At 40.5% G+C, this 19,022-nt stretch overlaps 1 protein-coding gene across 23 annotated transcripts in view; it reads left to right on the forward strand.

The window, feature by feature from the left end:
• Positions 1-5,751: 5,751 nt before the first annotated feature.
• Positions 5,752-19,022, forward strand: part of AMBRA1 (autophagy and beclin 1 regulator 1) — a 177,449-nt gene continuing 164,178 nt past the window's right edge. For 16 of the 23 annotated variants that reach the window (XM_060104074.1, XM_060104079.1, XM_060104073.1 and 13 more), the window contains exon 1: positions 5,752-5,959. The gene's annotated coding sequence lies outside the window, so the exon portion shown is untranslated. Of the gene's footprint in view, positions 6,169-19,022 lie in introns of all 23 variants that reach the window. The other 7 variants (XM_060104088.1, XM_060104091.1, XM_060104090.1 and 4 more) reach the window with 3 other exon arrangements.

Genomic DNA, 19,022 nt, shown 5'->3' on the forward strand with positions numbered 1-19,022 from the left:
AAGGAGGAATAAAATAGAGGCTATATAGATAATAGACATACTACAATTGTATCCCTACCTGACATAATAAACTGGAAACTCAAGAACTGAGCTTAACCATTGATTTCCCTGACAGTGGAGGGGAAGTTAAGAAGAGATCAAGAAAATAAATTGGAGTTTTAACCACTGTGCATGCATATATCCTCAGGTCCCTCTTGCTCCCTAGATCCCACCCAGATTTTACAAAATTGTGAGTATAAGAGATAACGGACTCAGAATTAAGTAAAAATAGCAATGCAGGAAGGAAGAAAAAATACTAGTTGAAGGCTGTGGACACCCCAGGAACCTAACTGCATAAAACTCACAGGTTTTTTATTTTTAATGTGACTACCATCTAATACCCTACTTCGTGATAATCAGATAAGAGGTATGAGATCTCTTGATATTAAACAGGAACAAGAAAAGTAGACCTTGAAATCACAGGCTGGTAAATTTCAAAAAGTCTTTTGGAAAGGAGTCTCCATGTTTGCCCAGCAAAACATTCCGTTTCAGTCTGTTGAGACTTTTTCTAACCCTTATATATACAGTTGTCTTTATAGAAGGGCTGATTTCCATGCCATTCTAGAGTCTTAAAAAGTTCAGACATTTCAATCCATTGATAAATTCCACCACTAGAAATTTATCCTATATAAATAATTCCAGAGAAGGAAAAGCCTGTTATGGTTCTGTGAATGGTTACCTGCTGTTCTGGGATCTCTCTTCTTCCCTGGGCTGCTCTTACATCACTACACAGCTTCTACCTTTACCGTCCAACCCAAAGTGTGTACGTTATCCCACAGTGCCATGAGACCAGACTACCAAAGAACAATAGAATTGCAACGCAAAACCTACAAGCGGCTCATCATTTTGGCTGCTCAAGGCCTAACTCCGCTTCCTGGACTTCGTAATAAGATGACTCATGGTACTGCTACAGAATCTCATCTTAGGTTCAGGCCTGATTCCTACCACCCAATGTGGTAGGTTTCTCAGAGCCCAGAGCAAGATAAGGAACAGTCTCCTCCCATTCTCTCCTTTTCCCTCCCTTCACCCTTTATCACAGGCAATTCCCCCAGGTCAGTAAGTCCCAATCCTCATTCCTGGTTTAGTCATTTTTAAAATATTTATTTATTTATTTTTGTTTTTGGCTGCTTTGGGTCTTCGTTGCTGTGTTCAGACTTTCTCTAGTTGTGGTGAGTGGGGGCTACTTTTCGTTGTGGTGCACGGGCTTCTCACTGTGGTGGCTTCCCTTGTGGAGCACGGGCTCTAGGCGCACAGGCTTCAGCAGTTGTGGCACGCGGGCTCCGTAGTTGTGGCTCGCGGGCTCTAGAGTGCAGGCTCCGTAGTTGTGGCACACGGGCTTAGTTGCTCCTTGGCATGTGGAACCTTCCCAGACCAGGGCTCAAACCTGTGTCCCCCGCATTGGCAGTCGGATTCTTAAGCACTGCACCACCAGAGAAGTCCCCTGGTTTAGTCTTTCCAGATTCTTTCCACATGATTGACAGTGGTTATATTTATTCTTAGGGTGACTAACTCTCCCGGTTTGCCCTCAGTTGTCGCAGTTTTAGCACGGAAAGTGCTGTGTCCTGGGAAACCCTTTAGTCCTTAGCAATCTGGGACAGTTGGTCACCCTACTTCAGGGTAAGCATCCTCTTACCTTCAAGGGGGGTGACTCCTCCACAAGAATCCTATCAGAATACAATAATCAACAATCAACATAATAATGAGTTATTGAGTTTTTAACACCAAGGTGTAGGCTTCTGTGTTACATCCCAAGATGATCTTTCCTTCTGCCTACCTGGTTTCTTTTTCTCAGGTCTTCCTCCAATGTAAAAAGATTTCTGTGGGTTTGAGGGTTTCAACCCCTGATCTTTTGTGATCTACTCTTCTGTCCAAATATACTTGATAAGAACAAATAGTAGTTTACTGTCACTCTTTTTTTTTTTTTTTTTTTGCCGTACGCGGGCCTCTCACTGTTGTGGCCTCTCCCGTTGCGGAGCACAGGCTCCGGATGCGCAGGCTCAGCGGCCATGGCTCACGGGCCCAGCCGCTCTGCGGCATATGGGATCCTCCCAGACCAGGGCACGAACCCGTATCCCCTGCATCGGCAGGCGGACTCTCAACCACTGCGCCACCAGGGAGGCCCTACTGTCACTCTTGAAACAGTTTCTCTAATGAAATTTATCTGTAAAGATGCAACTCTGCCTGTAGAATAAACCATCTTTTCCATGGTTTCACAGAGCAGTCTAGCCTCAGTTTCTCAAACATCTCCATTTTCAGATGTTGATTTTAGATTTATATTTGCATAACCTTCAGGTGTTTTTCCCAAAATAAATGCCTCCAGATTTGAAAAACCTAAAACTTCTTATAGCCTCGAAAGTAGTTTTGTTTAGTTTTCCTCACTGAAATCAAGGTTTCAAAATAAAGTCATTGTATGGGTCAAGTTTGAGTGAGGGCTGTAGCTTTAGACACTTAAGCCCCACAAGCCTCCCCAAGAAGGAAGCTTCCCTAAAGCGTGTATTCTAGAAGTAGAAACTCAGCCCTGGGAAACAGTAAAGCAAAGTCTAGGAATTTGGCAGACTGCTTATTTAGTCATCTCCTAGAATCCAGTTGCCCCTGACTTTTCATGGGTACATGGCTTCCCAGGATAAGGACAAATTCCTAGTTAGGTGTGGCTATGTGACTAAATTCTGGCCAGTGGAATGTAAGTGGAAATGTCCTGTGCTATTTTCAAGATGTGTCCTTATGGCTAGGAGACATGCCTTTCCTCTTTCAGCTTCCTGCTGGTTGGAATGTAGACATGATGGCTAGAGCTTGAGCAGCTGTCTTGGATCTAAGACAAAAAAACACTTATTGAACATATCACAGCAACAACATAGAAGCCTGGTCCCTGATGCTGAATGGCCACACCTTACCCTAGATTTCTTTTATATGACAGAGAAATAAACCTCTGCCTTGTTTCCTTGCTCTTTTTTTAAAAATTAATTAATTAATTTTTGGCTGTGTTGGGTCTCTGTTGCTGCATGCGGGCTTTCTCTAGTTGCAGCGAGCGGGGGCTACTCTTTGTTGTGGTGTGTGGGCTTCTCATTGTGGTGGCTTCTCTTGTTGCAGAGCACAGGCTCTAGGTGCGCGGGGGTGTCAGTAGTTGTGGCACTTGGACTCAATAGTTGTGGCTCATGGGCTCTATAGAGCGCAGGCTCAGTAGTTGTGGCACACGAGCTTAGTTGCTCTGTGGCATGTGGGATCTTCCTGGAGCAGGTCTCAAACCCATGTCCCCTGCATTGGCAGGCAGACTCTTAACCATTGCGCCACCAGGGAAGCCCCTTGTTTCTTTACTCTTTTTGTTTATGTGCAGTAGCTTCTTTTTTTAAAATAAATAAATAGTTTCATTTATTTATTTTTGGCTGCGTTGGGTCTTCGTTGCTGCCTGTGGGCTTTCTCTAGTTGCGGCGAGTGGGGCCGAGTCTTCTTTGTGGTGCCTGGGCTTCTCATTGCGGTGGCTTCCCTCGTTGTGGAGCACGGGCTCTAGGCACGCGGGCTTCAGTAGTTGTGGCTCGCGGGCTCTAGAGTGTGGGCTCAGTAGTTGTGGCGCACGGGCTTAGTTGCTCTGCGGCATGTGGGATCTTCCGAGACCAGGGCTCGAACCCATGTCCCTTGCATTGACAGGTGGATTCTTAACCACTGTGCCACCAGGGAAGTCCTGTGCAGTAGATTCTAATCATTAATAATAAGGTTATAACTGCCTCTTTCCAGGAGATGCAATACCTATTACACAGAAAATGTTTGGAAGCAAGATACATATTCAAAATGGGAAGCATGTTCAGTAAATCCTCTCAATGGAATATTGTGCAATTGTTTAAAAAAACAACTATTAAAGACTTTAATAGGGAAATAATATAATGCAAAAAAATAACACTATTGTATCTCTGCTTAAATTAAACTTTAAAAATTATGTAGGGGAATTCCCTGGCAGTGCAGTGGTTAGGATGTGGTGCTTTCACTGCTGTGACCCGGGTTCAATCCCTGGTCGGGGAACTAAGATCCCACAAGCCACACAGCACGGCCAAAAAATTAAATAAAAAAATAAAATTAAATGAAAAATTATGTAGAATATTTCCAAGGACTTTATGAGAACATGAACAAATTAAAAGTTCGTGTTTTGGACGCAGATTGTTAAATTCTTTCTTTTTAAGCTTTTATAAATGTTGCTATAATGTTTACTCATTTGAAAAGTCCTCTAAACAGTGATAGACAAGGGACTTCCCTGGTGGTGCAGTGGTTAAGAATGGGCCTGCCAATGCAGGGGACATGGGTTCAAGCCCTGGTCTGGGAAGATGCCACATGCCGCAGAGCAACTAAGCCCATGTGCCACAACTACTGAGCCTGTGCTCTAGAGCCTGTGAGCCACAACTACTGAGCCCATGTGCTGCAACTACGGAAGCCTGCACACCTAGAGCCTGTGCTCCGCAACAAGAGAAGCCACCACAATTAGAAGCCTGGGCACCAAGACGAAGAGTAGCCCTGCTCTCTGCAACTAGAGAAAGCCCGTGCATAGCAATGAAGACCCAAAGCAGCCAAAAAAATAAAATAAAATAAATAAATAAATTTATTTTTAAAAAAGTGATAGACAATAAAGCGTTTTGTCCTCATATTATGGATGCTGGTCTTATCCTGCATTTTATACATATGAGTTGTTCCTTAAATATTTTCATGAATTTAAAGGGTTTTAAAAAATTACAATAAATTGTGAATAAAGCTAATGTTTTAAGAATGTGGGCTTTCACTTTGATTAGATTATATGCTCTTTAAGGGCTGGGACTATCTTTTCTTTTTACACCTTTACTCTCCAAGTCTCCTCCCTCCTTCGAAGGAGGTAAGGTAAACTATTATTGCTCACAGTTGGTAACCCATATTGTAGTGATCTATATGATTTACTAAATTGTGCCTGGGATGAACATATTAATCCATATTTGTGCTGACCATATTAGTCTGTCTACTAAGAGACTCCAGAAAAAGGCTATTGTGATGATAAAAATGTCAGCACACTTCGTTAAGTTCAGAACCCAAAGAAACTTGGTTATTATGTAAGAAGCACACCTGTGGTTCTAGGCCTTTGGAATAAAATAAAAGAGAAAAGCAGTACGTGTATTATTTATTTATTTATTTATTTGTTTGTTTGTTTAGTTATTTATTTCCTGTCTTAAGATCAGACTACAGAACCCTGAATTTTCCAGTTTCTATCTTCTATGCTTATGGAAGCTAAATTGGAGCTTTAATAGAGATTATTCACTCTGTTCCTCAGTCTGGATTCTCTCATTCTCTCTGTCATACCTCTATCTATACACCTATCTATCTATCTATCACCTTTTTCATTCACCTCACTGTTTCATGAGGAAACTAAGGTCAAATTTGCTCAGTTGGGATAGTGTTGAGAGTCCATAAGGTAGTCGCTGAACTATAGTTAGATAACGTGTTATTATACTATGACTTGATCTTCAACACTCTCAAGAAAAATTCGGTTCTCTAAACAATTTAGACAGCAGGCAGCTGACACAGAAAATGGCAGAAGCCCAGTCTGCTTTACTCCGTGGCTTATGATCTGGGTTTGTTTATTTATGCCTTGGACAGGAGCCGGACCTTGAGTTGGAGCGAAGCTGTTTTTCGACGCTCGACTCTACTGCCTTGAACGATTGCCTGGGCGCTCCTCCTTTGACGTCTGGGCGTTCGTGTATTCGGTGATCTTTTGCGCCGTCTTCTTGCTTGATGTCTCCCGAGCGGTGGCGGCGCCGGTTGGAAGGCTGACTTATCTGCGAGGCCCCGCGCTCAGGCTGCTTTCTCCCGCTGGTCGGTAGAGCGGACCCCTTGCTTCCTCCTTGCTTCTTCTTCTAGTCTGTGGCTCAGTCCACTTGCTGGGCTGCAAACTGAGCCCCCTCCCGCCTTTCAGGTAGGCCACGGGAGGAGCCTGGGAGGCCCGGCCCGGCATCCTTCCGCCGCCGGGTTGAGAAGACCTTGGCGCCGGCGGGTGGGCGGCGGGTCGGCAGCGGAGACACGGCCAGAGGAGGAACTACCCGGCTGCGTTCGGGGGCGCGGTCGGTGAGGCGGCGGGAAACTGAGGGAGAAGCCGGAAGGACGCAGAGATGGTGGGGCTGCCCGGTGCGGTTCGGTAGGGAGGGGATATTGGCTCTGGGGCGGGTGTCGGTACCCCCAGTGTGTGGGGAAAGTCGCTTTCCAGGAACGGATAGAGCTTTGCGCGCTTTGGCTCTCCTTTATTCCTCCCCCTCCACCCCCCAAAGGCTCCGGGTGTCATGACTCAGTTGCACTGGGAACACTTTCTGAGTCCGGCCTTTGAAGGGGCCTCTGAATAGGTGGAGGCTTGTGGAACAGGGCCCTCTGGCTCCTCTGAGCGAAGTGTCATGTTCTCGCCTTTTTTGGGTAGGGAAACTGAGGCTGATCTAGGACGTGACTTTTCCCCGTAGCCCTGACAGATCTTTAAATGCACCGTAAGTCATTTTTTGTTGTTTACCAGTTCAATTTTTTTCCCCCCACTTTACCAGTCATTTTATCCACATAGTGATTTGCCGTTTGATTGTCTGTGATCCCTCCTTCCTAGGAATATAGAGTCCGTCACTGGGGATTGCAGAAGTTAAGGGACCACGCGATCTTTGGCTGGTTTTGCTTTTTAAAGTCTGTATCATTTTAGCGAGAGTAGAAACAATTTCTTTGTTTCTTGATATAAAATTTTGTTTGCTGTCTGTTTTGCTTACTGGTTGATACTTATTTCTCCTTCTTCCCCTCAGCCTGTTTCTCTTTGGAAGTCTTTCAACTGTGGTGTTAAGTGGTTAACGTCCTGCAGAGGATGGTCAAGATTTTGAAGTCAGATATTTATCCTCAGAGAGTGCTTTCTAGGAAGAATCCAAATAAAACTCAAGGAGTCTCTTTCGGACCAGTTTTGTATTTGACTAGTGGCTTAGTTACTGCATATACTAGAGTTAAAAAGCCTGTGTGTAGAAATCATTCAAATATTGAGATATTTAAATTGAAAGTTAGCATTCTGGGAACTCCATTATGTTTTCCTTTTCTCTCCCAGCTTGGAAATTTTGGAGACTACATGTTCTTACTCATTTTATTTTCATTAGATTCAGTGTCATGATTCTAATTTGTGTAATATCTTTGTTGAAAGAAATAACCTAAAGGTCATTCTAGGTTGAATAAGTATTTCTACAATACGTATGTAGAATCAGTAGGAAATAGGCTTTCTTAAGGGAGAGGAGACTAAATTTGTAGTCCTTGGATGGAAACTATACAAGTCTATGTTCTTTAACAGATTTAGACTTCTCATATGAGTTTTGGAAGGATTATTGTTCCTTATTATTATTATTGTTATTATTATTATTTTGTTGAGGTCAGCAGGATTTAAATGAAGGGCCCTTGATCATGAGTGATTTCCTAGTTACTAGGACCTTAGTGCTCCCAGAAAGGGATTCATGAAGAGTCATGAAACTATCTTTATGGAGAATCTAGATTGGGAAGTTAGGCTAAGAATGTGTGTTCTCTGGAAAAGTTTTTATGGTAGAAGAGAATTTATATCAGAGGAAAAAATTTGGAGAAGGAAAGGACATTACCCTCTGGGGATTGATAGGGTCTGCATAGAATTTAGAGTTAGTGTAGTATCTCAGTGGCTACTAATGAATGCTAAATAATAAATGGAATTTGCTCTGAGTGTCAGGAAGAAATGTTAGGAACATTTTGTTATGCTTCCGTAGAAGATAATTAGCAGAGGTTTAAGTTGAATTGAGGAGGACAAGAAATATGGTTGTGCTGGTGGGGAGGGGTAGAGCTTCTTATCAGCTTCTCCCCTGCTTTGTGATAGAAATTCACTCAACTCTTACCTTTCTTGGTTAAATCTTGGGTTCTTTCAAAGTCAGATCAAGCTCTCTCCTGGCATTTCTTTTCAGAATTTACAAATTCAGGATGTGACTGAATTATTCTGTCTTCTCTTCTCAGGGATTGTTAAAGATGAGAACTTCTTCGAATGTCTTCTAGAACTTTTCCTAGAAGGAATTATATATAGCACTTGAAAAAGATTAGTTATGTATATCACTTTGAAAACAATCGGTTATTTTTATTAACAGAGTAATAACTTATTTTTATATTGTATAATTTTCAAAATATTTTCAGCTTGTTTTAGGATACTTATGAAACTTTTATTCTTTTGATCATGCTCCTTTATGCTGCTTATTAACACTGAATCCAGAACAAACACTTATGGTCTTCAAGGATCTTCATGAACGTTTATGTTGACAGTTTATGTTGACAATTTATCTCACTCTTCCCATTTATCTCACTCTTAAAGGAATTGGAGAAAAGGTTTGTTGTTAGCACACTGAGGTCTCTTTTTTAAAGATACTTCTCAGCCCTGATAGAGTTATTTTGGAATGGGATGCAAATCGTTTTGCCCAGTGGTTTGGTTTACCAAAAAAAAAATACCCTTAAGTTCCTTTAATCATAGTCATGCTCGTTTCTTTCTCCAGTTGTTCCTCATAAAACCAGAGAGAACTTTCTGTTTCTTGTCATAATTTTTGTTTGTACGGAAGTGCTATGGTACAACTGTACCACGGTTTGGGGGTAATTTATATTTTATATTTTCGAACCCCTTCTACCCCCAAGTTAATTAGATCGGTTTTTTTTGGTCCCTTTTTCTCAAAGCTAAAATTAGTTGCTGATAGATAAAAATGTTGTGATCGCTTATTGTCAGAATATATTTATATGCTCAGTAGTATGTGGCAGGCTGCCAAAGTGATGTGGCTAGAAGAAAACAGATTAAGGAATCAGGAGACCTGGGTTTAAGTCTTAGGTTTACCAACTTACTAGCTGAGAAATCTTGCACAAACTATTTAAGGAGGCCATAGGGAAGGTTACTGTCCTTTATTGAGCATTTACTGTGTCGTGTTCTTTGCAGGTGTTAATCTCACTGAATGCTCATAACAGTCCCTTAAGGTAGATATTAATTTCCCCATGGATACTGAACTCACAGAAAGTAAATAATTTGTCCAAGATCACACAGCAAGTATGTAGCAGAGCTGGGATTCAAATTCAAGGCTTTGAGTGCTTTTATGTGTCTGTATTTCAAGAATGGGAAAGATAGTACTTCTATTGTAATACTTCTGTTGAGGAAAAAAAATACATGAAGCTGCTTTGAAAAGATAAAGTGCTCTTCACATGTTAACTTCTATGCTGTCTTACAGCAACAATGAACAGATGTCATCTGGGTTCTTGGACAGCTTGCTTCTTTGAAGGCAGCATTATGCCTGACAGTCATGGAGGATAGAGGTGACAAACATTAAATGCATTGGAGAAGCTTACTACATGTTTGTGGAAAGGAGTAAGTCCTTGGAAGTGCTAGTGAAAGAGTTGTAGGTGCTGCACGTTACTCCCTCTATTCCAGTTAGTCCTGGCTTGTTTATAGATTAGCGTAGTCTTTTCTAACTTGTTCTCTATCTCTTCCTTCGCTCTTAGAGTTGATAATCTTCACTTCACCTAAATTTTTTCCTTTATTTATTGAGTATTGTTGCACTGCTTTTTTTCCTGAGGTATGAAATATTCCAGTCAGACCTTTTGGGTCTATTCCTTGATTGTGACTGTATGTTTCAACCCTTACCTTTTCAGACTTTTGTTCATCTACCAAATATTTATGGAAGTCTCATTAGATGCTGGGATATAAAAGTAGACATGAGTGTTCCTGCCCTTATGGAGATAATTCCAGTGGGGAGCAGAGTTGACCAGGTATCTGATAACGATTGAAATTTAGGCTGTGCTATTAAGGAAACAAACAAGGGCTGACAGAGAGATGAGAGAGATGAAGGAGTGAGGAAGGCACTGGGAGTTCACGGGGATTGGGGTCTTCAGCCATGGCATCCTTAAGCACCCTAAAAAGTTGGAAACATACCATGATTCAGTAAATTAGTGTTCCCCTGTTGCCATTGCAATGGAAGTCTTCATTTAAGATTGCTACATAAAATATTTGTCTGTTACTTAATGTATGATGACACTGGATTTGGCATAGTAAAGGATAACTATGACTTAATGAATATCCAGCATGCTTGACTAATGAGTTTAATTTTTTACTTCTTATGTGTTAGTTTTCATTTATTAATTTTTTCCAAAAAAACCTGTCCTTTGGAAGTTGAGTTCAATGAATTTGAAAACTGGATACATGCCTTCAGGTGTTTGTAGCAGGGAATAAGCTGAGGTATTTAGCTTAATATAAAAGGAGAGATTTAGGAGAATTGTCATGAAATTGAGAGAGGGAAAATGTAGGTTGCTGTTGGGTGTGTATATAATAACACGTACAATCTTGTTTGGTACTTTTCCTGCAAGAAATTAAAAGTATTTTGCAAACATTTTTTCCTACTACTTACTGGAATTACATTTCTATCTGTAGGATTCACTGAGGCAAATTTCACATTTCATATTTCATCATTTGTTTATTTCTGCTTCCCAGGATAGAACATATATTCTCCCATGAACCGAAATTACTTTGTTTTAGGTATATATGCCTATGATATAATGAAACATCCGAAATTTTGCTGAATTGGAGAGGATTAGTATGCATGTTTGATTTGGGGAGAGAATTGGAGTATTTCTGTCTAGCTGACCTGTGAAAACAAGGCAAAAAAATATGTCTTGCCAAACTCTTGAAATAATAGCATAGTGGTCCTGACTCTGGAGCCAGGCAGTCTGGGTCCAAATCACTGTGCCAGTACCTAACTAGGTCTGCGACTTGGGCAAGTTAATTAATCTCTCTGTGCCTCTCCTCCTCTGTAGAATATCATACGGTTTGTTGTGAGAATTAAATGAGTTGACATATGTAAAGTGTTTAGAATAGCACATAGCACTATATATGCCAGCTGTTATCATTTTCAATATTGTTATAATAAGCTAAAGACTATATGTTCTTCAAAAGCAGAACAGATAATAGTGATGCTTAGATTGAAGTGTAGGGTCTTTTGAGAAAGCTTGAGTAAGGAATAGGAAGTTAAAGCAGCATATTTGTCCCTCCTTCCCCTCAGTGTCCTTCAACCTAGAGTGACAGGATAAGTCTTTACTGGGAAAGAGAAAACCTCCAAAGCAACAGTGTCTGAAAGAGTTCCAGATATTAGATTGAGGGCAAAACTTTGAGGATTTTGTAATATATGTAGCAAAACAGTCTAGAGCTATTTTAGGAACAGAAGAACATTTCTTTGCAAAACAGGTAGAAAATGATAGTATCTGAATTTTACCATCTATTTGAACTGTGATTGGTGCTTGAAGGATTTTGAAGAGAGTGATTAAAGTTGTGGAAAAGGGTGATATTTAGGGAAAAGTCAAAGCAACCAAATCACCTTGGGTAAACATCTGGAAGAGTGAACATATTTTTTGCTTAGTGGTAAAGACTGAGCATCCAGTAGAGTTAGTTTTTCTGTTTGTTTGTTTTTTAATTAATTTTATTTTTGGCTGCGTTGGGTCTTCGTTGCTGCACACGGGCTTTCTCTAGTTGCGGCGAGCAGGGGCTACTCTTCATTGTGGTGCGCGGGCTTCTCATTGCGGTGGCTTCTCTTGTTGCGGAGCACCGGCTCTAGGTGCGCGGGCTCAGTAGTTGTGGCTCGTGGGCTCTAGAGCTCAGGCTCAGTAGTTGTGGTGCACGGGCTTAGTTGCTCCGCAGCATGTGGGATCTTCCCTGAGCAGGGCTCAATCCCGTGTCCCCTGCCTTGGCAAGAGGATTCTTAACCACTGCGCCACCAGGGAAGTCCCAGAGATAGTTTTTTATTACTGTTATCCCTTTATGCATTATAAATTGTGGGTTTCTTCAGTCTTTGCCTTAACTGTTTGTTTTCATCTCCAAATCTCTATAATATTCCTGCTCTGTCATTTAAAAAAGCCTATTTAATGACTATAGTAGCGTCTGTTTTTTCAGTCATTCATCCAGTAAATGTCTATTGAATGTTTACCTCTGTGGGAGATGGTGAGGATACCCTAATAAGAGCTGATCAGAGCCAGTGCTTATTGAAGTGCTTTGCACCAGGTACTGTATTAAGTGCTTTGTGTTGTTGATTCTTTTCATTCTTATAACAACCTTATGGCGTAGGTACTTTTGTTCTCCCCATTTTCTAGATGTGGAAATGGTGGCACAGAGAAGTTAAGCAGTTTGCCCAAGGTCATAGAGCTCGTACGTGGCAGAACCAGGATTTGACTCCAAGCAGCCTGGCTCCCCTGCTCCTAATCCCTAAATTATACTGATTCTAAACTATCAATACTTTAAACAATTCTAAACTCTCTAAACTACTGCCATTATACCAAGAGTACAGTGAAAAAAATAGACGTTGTCCATGCCCTTATGGAGATTATGATCCAGAGGAGAGAGAGGCAGTAAACAAAAAATACACCAATAGGGACTTCCCTGGTGGTCCAGTGGTTAAGAATCTGCCTTCCAATGCAGGGGACGCTGGTTCATCCCTGGTCGGGGAACTAAGATCCCACATGCCATGGGGCAACTAAGCCCGCATGCCACAACTAGAGAGAAGTCCACTGCTGCAACGCAACGAAGAGCCCGTGCTGCAACTAAGACCCAATGCAGCCAAATAAATAAATAAATATTTATTAAAAAATACACCAATAAATGTATAATTACAAAGTATGTAAAGTCTTATGATGGAAAAGTAAAAAAGATTATAGCAGGGGGACGTGAATTATATTGGAGCTTTGGGGGAGGTTTCTCTGAAGAAGTGATATTTAAAGAGAGACTAGAAGGATGAAAGGGGAAGGGAAAGGAATAGCATGTGTGAAAGCCTTGGGGTGGGAGAGAACTTGGCACATTTGAGAAGCTGAAAAAAGACTGGTGTGCTTTGAATGCAATGAGCAATGGGTAAGAATGGGGGGCATAGGATGAGGATAGAGACTTAGGAGGACTGTGTCAAGGATTTTGGATTTCTTTCCTAGCTATAATCAGAAGCCTTTGAAGGTTTTAAGAATGAGTGTTGTAACCTAATATATGATTAAAAAAATTATTCTGGCTACGTTGTGGAAATTTTTGAAAATGTGGTGGAAAAAATTGGAAATTGTGGAAAATGTGGAAAGAGAGGAAGTGGGGAAAGTCTAATAATTAGGATGCCTTATAGTGGTCCAGGCAAAAGATGACAATGGTTTAGATTAGGCTATAGGCAGAGGAGATGGAGGAAAGTAGAAAGATTCAGTAGATATTTTAGAATTAGGACAGAACGACTTAATGATGGATTGGATATGTGGGAAGAGAGAGGTATCAGGTATGATTCCCAGATTTCTGGCATGAGTATCAGCATCTCAGAAGTGGCCATTTCTGAGGTGGAAATATTGGAGGAGGGGTAGATTTTAACTTGAGTTGGGGAGTGGAATGAAAGCCTCAATTTTAGTCATGCTAAGTGTGAGATACCTGTGAAATAATACACGTGGACCCATCAAGTAAGCAGTCATTGAGCTAATGCTCACAAGTGGCACTGGAAATAAATCTGGATGCCCCAGTATATAGGTGTTAACAGTGAGGGAAAATGGATGAGTTTACCCAGACGAAAGGCATGTACAGACTAGGAGTAGAAGAGCGCTTAGGGCCAAGCTGCAAGGAATTTAAGAGAAAGTCTCAGAAACTGGGAGAGGAGCGTGTTTCAGGGAGGAAGTGATCCCCTGTACTTTGTTTGATTTAGCAACACAGAGATCACTGATGATCATAGCAAGAACAGCATTGGAGGAATGTAGGGCCGGAGCCAGATTAAAGTGGGTTTAAGAAGTGGAAAGGGAGGAAGTGGAGATGGTCTGTATATTTAGATTACTACCATGTGTGTCTTCCCATAAGAAGTAAGACTTTAAGAAGAAGTAATAGCATAAGGTCCATGAACATAGGAACAGTACCTTTTCACTTTGTTGTCCTTGCCTGCTTAGCCTTGGTGTCTTGCGAAAAAGTTGTATTAAAGCAGAAAGGGACAAGGGAATGAGGATATTCTCAAGATGGTGAGATAATGATTCTCATGGTCTTTATACGTGGCCTCGGAGTTTAAGGCTTTATGTATACTTTTTAGCTTTGCTATCATTAGCCTTTCTATTTTCACCTCCCTACCTAATGGATCTTTTGTATTTTAGTATTATTGGTTTTGGATTTTTTAAATTATTATTGTATTTATTAACCACCTGCTTTGAGCAAGCACTTTTTTCTTTCTTTTTTAAAAAAATTAATTAATGTATTTTTGGCTGCGTTGGGTCTTCGTTGCTGCACGGGCTTTCTCGTTGAGGCGAGTGGGGCCTACTCTTTGTTGCGGTGCGCAGACTTCTCATTGCGGTGGCTTCTCTTGTTGTGGAGCACAGGCTCTGGACGCACGGGCTTCAGTAGTTGTGGCTCGTGGGCTCTAGAGCACAGGCTCAGTAGTTGTGGCGCACGGGCTTAGTTGCTCCATGGCATGTGGGATCTTCCTGAACCAGGGCTCGAACCCATGTCCCCTGCATTGGCAGGCGGATTCTTAACCACTGTGCCACCAGGGAAGCGCCAGTTTTGGTTTTTAAAGTTCATTCCTTACCTTTATCTTTTTGTTACTGCTTTCTTATGGTCATTATTGCTATAGCTAATTAGCTGTTATGTTTGGTTATTTACTTTATTTCCCTTTATTCATTCACTTATTTATTGGCTCTTGTTTCCATATGGGATACTATATAACTCTAGACTTTATTTTGGTTTCTATTTTGTTTCCCATTTACATATTCTTTGCTCAAAGTCTAATTGGCTATATTGAAGTGATATTAAACATTTTGGCTACCATTCTGCCTAGAATTTTGTATGATGACTTTCCTGGAAAGGGTAAGCATTTTATGATTATTGTGCCCATTAGTTCTCTTAGCATTCTTCTTTTTTCTTTTAAAATAATTTATTGAGGTAAAATTCACATAACACAAAATTAACCATTTTAAAGTAAACAACAGTTCAGTGGCATTTGCACAGTGTTGTGCAACCACTACCTCTATCTAGTTCCAGAACATTCCCATCATTCCAAAGTAAATTCTCTTTCCAATTGAGCAGTTTCTCTTCATTCCCCCCTTCCACTAGCCCCTGGAAATGAGCAATCTGCATTCTGTCTCTATGGATTGATACATTTTGGATATTTCATATAAGTGGAATCATCTAGTATGTAACCTTCTGTGTATGTATAGACCAAAATTTTGTTTATCCATTCATCCATTAATGAACTGTTTAGACTGTTTCCACCTTTTGGATATTACGCATAGTGCTGCTGTAAACATGCATGTGCATGTACTTGCTTCAGTTGTTTTGGGTATGTACCTAGGAGTGGAATTACAGAGCCCTATGGTAATGTAATTGTTATGATTCTTCCTAAACCATAGGGATCAAAGCCAACACCTGCAGTTTCTATAGAGTGTGTGATGTGAGAGTTGTTGGCTTAGATTGGGATTGAGAATCTCTTTTCGTGTGTTTAACTTTTTGAGGGATTGAGTTCTCCTTTACTCATTTTGTTATTTGCATTTTACTGATGGGATAATTGAGGTACAGCATCTGCATGGTTTTAACTTCATATCTTCTTCAGAGCAAGTCAGTGATGGAACTGGGAATTTAAGACTCTGAATCACATTCTTTGTCTAGGTGACCCACTGAAAGCCATGTGGCATTTACATGAAGCTGTTTGAAATAGGTTTCCTATATTTTATAGTGTCTTGAAGGGGTATTGTTCAGGTGGTGTTAAGCAGATGTTTTCTTTCCATAGTGGAGAAGACAAGAAGGGAATGTGTTTTAATTGCAACGGAAAAGATATACATTACAAATTAGAAAGAACTTCCTGACTACAAGATACTGGAATGTTACCAAGGAAGGTTGTGAAATATCTTTCCCAAAGACTTTGTTGATTTAGGTGTGCACTTCTTAAGAAATGAGGGAGATTACAAAGATGACTTCCTGAGGTCCCTGGTAACCGCAGGAAATAGTTGTTTGATGGTTAATCAGACAGTATCCCTGGCATTTTAATGAGTATATTTTCATTTTCCTTATGAAGAAATAATCATGAGAGAGTAGGTGAATTGCTCAAGGTCTCCTGGTAAAATAGATTAGCATTCTGAATCTTCTTGGCTCCCAAGTTGAATGCTTAGGGATGTGTTCTTTATTGTAAATGAGTCTTTTCATGGCTGTATGATGTATTATTGTTATAATTCTTCCTAAACTGTAGGGGGTCAAAGCCAATACCTGCAGTTTCCATAAAGTTGATAATTTGAGAGTTGTTGGTTGAACTTAGATTAGGACTGAGAACCTCTTTCCTGTGAAAATGGATTTAGTCTCCTGTTACACATATAGAAAATGGAACACATTATCAGTAACAGACTAAGGTAATAGATTCTTTTTTTTTTTTGGTTAATAGATTCTTAATGACTAGTTTAGGAAGGGCCAGGTTAAAGTTGCTTGGGTGAAGGTGCACATGACATCAGCATATTTTTGGTTTGTAATGCCTGGAGAAATAGAAGCCAGAAGATGGGCAAATGAACATTAGATTCTGTTGTAGAACATGAACATAAAAATACTCATTAAATGCAATATTAAGTAGCCAATTTAAATGGTCAGCTCAGGAAGTGCCAAATTTAAGGTGCTCAGAACAACATTAACTCATTCACCTGACACTTGCGGTCTGCATTATGGTAACTCATAAGGGATCTCAGGTCCATTATCAACATTGTGCTTTGAGATCCATGGGTCATTGACTGACTGGGAAACTAAGCTGGGAGGGGGTATTACCATTGGTACCTTTAATGAAGGGTTTGTTAGGTTTGTTTATTTTAGTTGAGCTGTGGGAGCATTTACTTGTTTACTTCTTTGCTACTGAAGATAACCATCAAGTATATTTTATTGAGCTTTCTTGAATTGGCAACAACTGCTACCTCTGCAGGATAAAAGAGAGGGGAGCCAACTTGCCAATACTTACCATGTGCCGGGAAGTTTATATTTGTTCCTCCATGTAATGTTAATAACAAACCTATGAAGTGGATGGTGGTATCTCTGTTGTAAAGGATAAGACAAAGTGAGCCCTCATGAGGGGTCTCAGGTCTGTTATCAGAATCGTGCTTTGAGGTCTACTGGTCCTCTTACAGATGGTGAGTGGCAAAGCTGAGATGGAGAAGGCAGCCTTCTGTATTAAGCTAGTGTATTCTTTGGAGGTGCCTAAGGGATGTCCATGAGAGTGAGGAAGAGCTTTGGTTCTCCCAATCTGCTTAAACCAGAGCAGCTCAACTTTGATCTCTTTTATATTTTAGTGTTTTCACATAAGATTTCATTTGGAAAAAGGGTTTTGCTTCTATAAAAACAAAAAAAGGAAACAGAGCAGCTCAACTTTGATCTCTTTTATATTTTAGTGTTTTCACGTAAGATTTCATTTGGAAAAAGGGTTTTGCTTCTATAAAAACAAAAAAAAGGAAAGGAAGAAAACATGGAAGACCACTGTGGAATCATGAAAGAAATTAGTTAAGACAACCTGAAGATTGAAAAGATGGCTAATTACATAACTGCCGATCAGGAAATTATGTCAGAGTTTGAAGTGACTTGATGTCACAGCCATACGTGCAGTGCAGTTATTCTGTTCTTAGGGAGCATAGGATAGTGGGAAAAGAGCATGGACTGTAGAGTTTAAATTCTAGCCCAGCCCCTGGGTAGCTGTGGAATTGGGGGATTCTTCTTTAAACCTGGTGTGCACCAGTGTACAATACAACACCTATCTTTCAAGAGTTGTTGTAAGGATAAGAAATATCATGTAAATACTGTGAGTGCCTGGCTCATAGTCATATCCCCCCCAATACTAGCTATTGCTAAGATGATGATGATGTTGATGATGGCAATTTTTTAGTGTATTAACATTGCCTTCCCAAATGCCTGAAGAGCTTCTGCCTTATCAAGGATAGGCAGTCCTTTACCTCTGTATATATGTATCTCATCATGCTTAGCATGTCTGTTTTTGATAAAGTTCATCTTTAAACTGCACATGATTCATGAATGCATCTATCATTGATGAAATGAGAAAACTTGAACATCACTAAGTTTTTCATTGGACTTAAAGAAGCAGGAGTGGAAAGGAACTCCATACAATGAGTTGAGAGACTTGGGCTTTTGTCTGAGAGCTGCCCTTAGTGAGTCTTGTAACAATGGACAAGTGAATTTTTACCTTTTTAAGTCCCTATGTTCAAAATGTTGTCTAAGTCACTTTTAACTCTGCACATCCATGATTTCACCAAAAAGGTTAATTTCTTTTCATTGCCAAAATTTCAAAAAATTACAGCATTGAGGAGCTTTCTGCTGATTTGGGCTGGCAGCTTCTGTTCATACTAATTGAGCATGTCTGGGGCAGTGTTTTGTATAGAAGGACATTGCAGACCTTTTGCCAGAGATCACGAAGAGAAATATGTGACTTGTAGAATATGAGTGGAATTGAAACTAAGAACAATTGTAAGGAAGCTAATGACACTTGATTTCGGGAGGAGAGCTGGATTCTTCAAACCCACAGCACTTTGTACTTCCTTGAGGGTAACACTCGCCACATATCAATATGGCAGTTATAGTTACAGTATATTGCAGTTGCAGTTTGAAAGGTCTTTGAGGTTGGAGGCCTTTTCTGTGTTTTGTTTGTTTGTTTTTACCTCTCTTTCACTGTCACCTATGATAGGTCCTGGCACATAGTATAGTCCCCTCAGACGTGCTAAATGGAAAAAAAGGTTGAATCAGAGTCAGCAGACATTTAGAAAATGGATTCTGCCTAAATACACTTATTACACTTATTGAATCTCTTCTGTTGACATGTGATATTATAGAAAAACCTGATAAAGTGGAAAAAACACTTGTCTTGTACCTTTGAATGCCAGCTTTACCACCTGCTGGCTGTTTGATCATGGGCAAGTAATTTCACATCAAGCCAGGTTTTGGTCTGTAAAATGGTAGTGGGGTAGGAGGGCGCTCTAGAGATACAGTA

Source organism: Mesoplodon densirostris, chromosome 7 (genome assembly GCF_025265405.1).
Source record: "Mesoplodon densirostris isolate mMesDen1 chromosome 7, mMesDen1 primary haplotype, whole genome shotgun sequence".
Classification (NCBI taxonomy): Eukaryota; Metazoa; Chordata; class Mammalia; order Artiodactyla; family Ziphiidae; genus Mesoplodon; species Mesoplodon densirostris.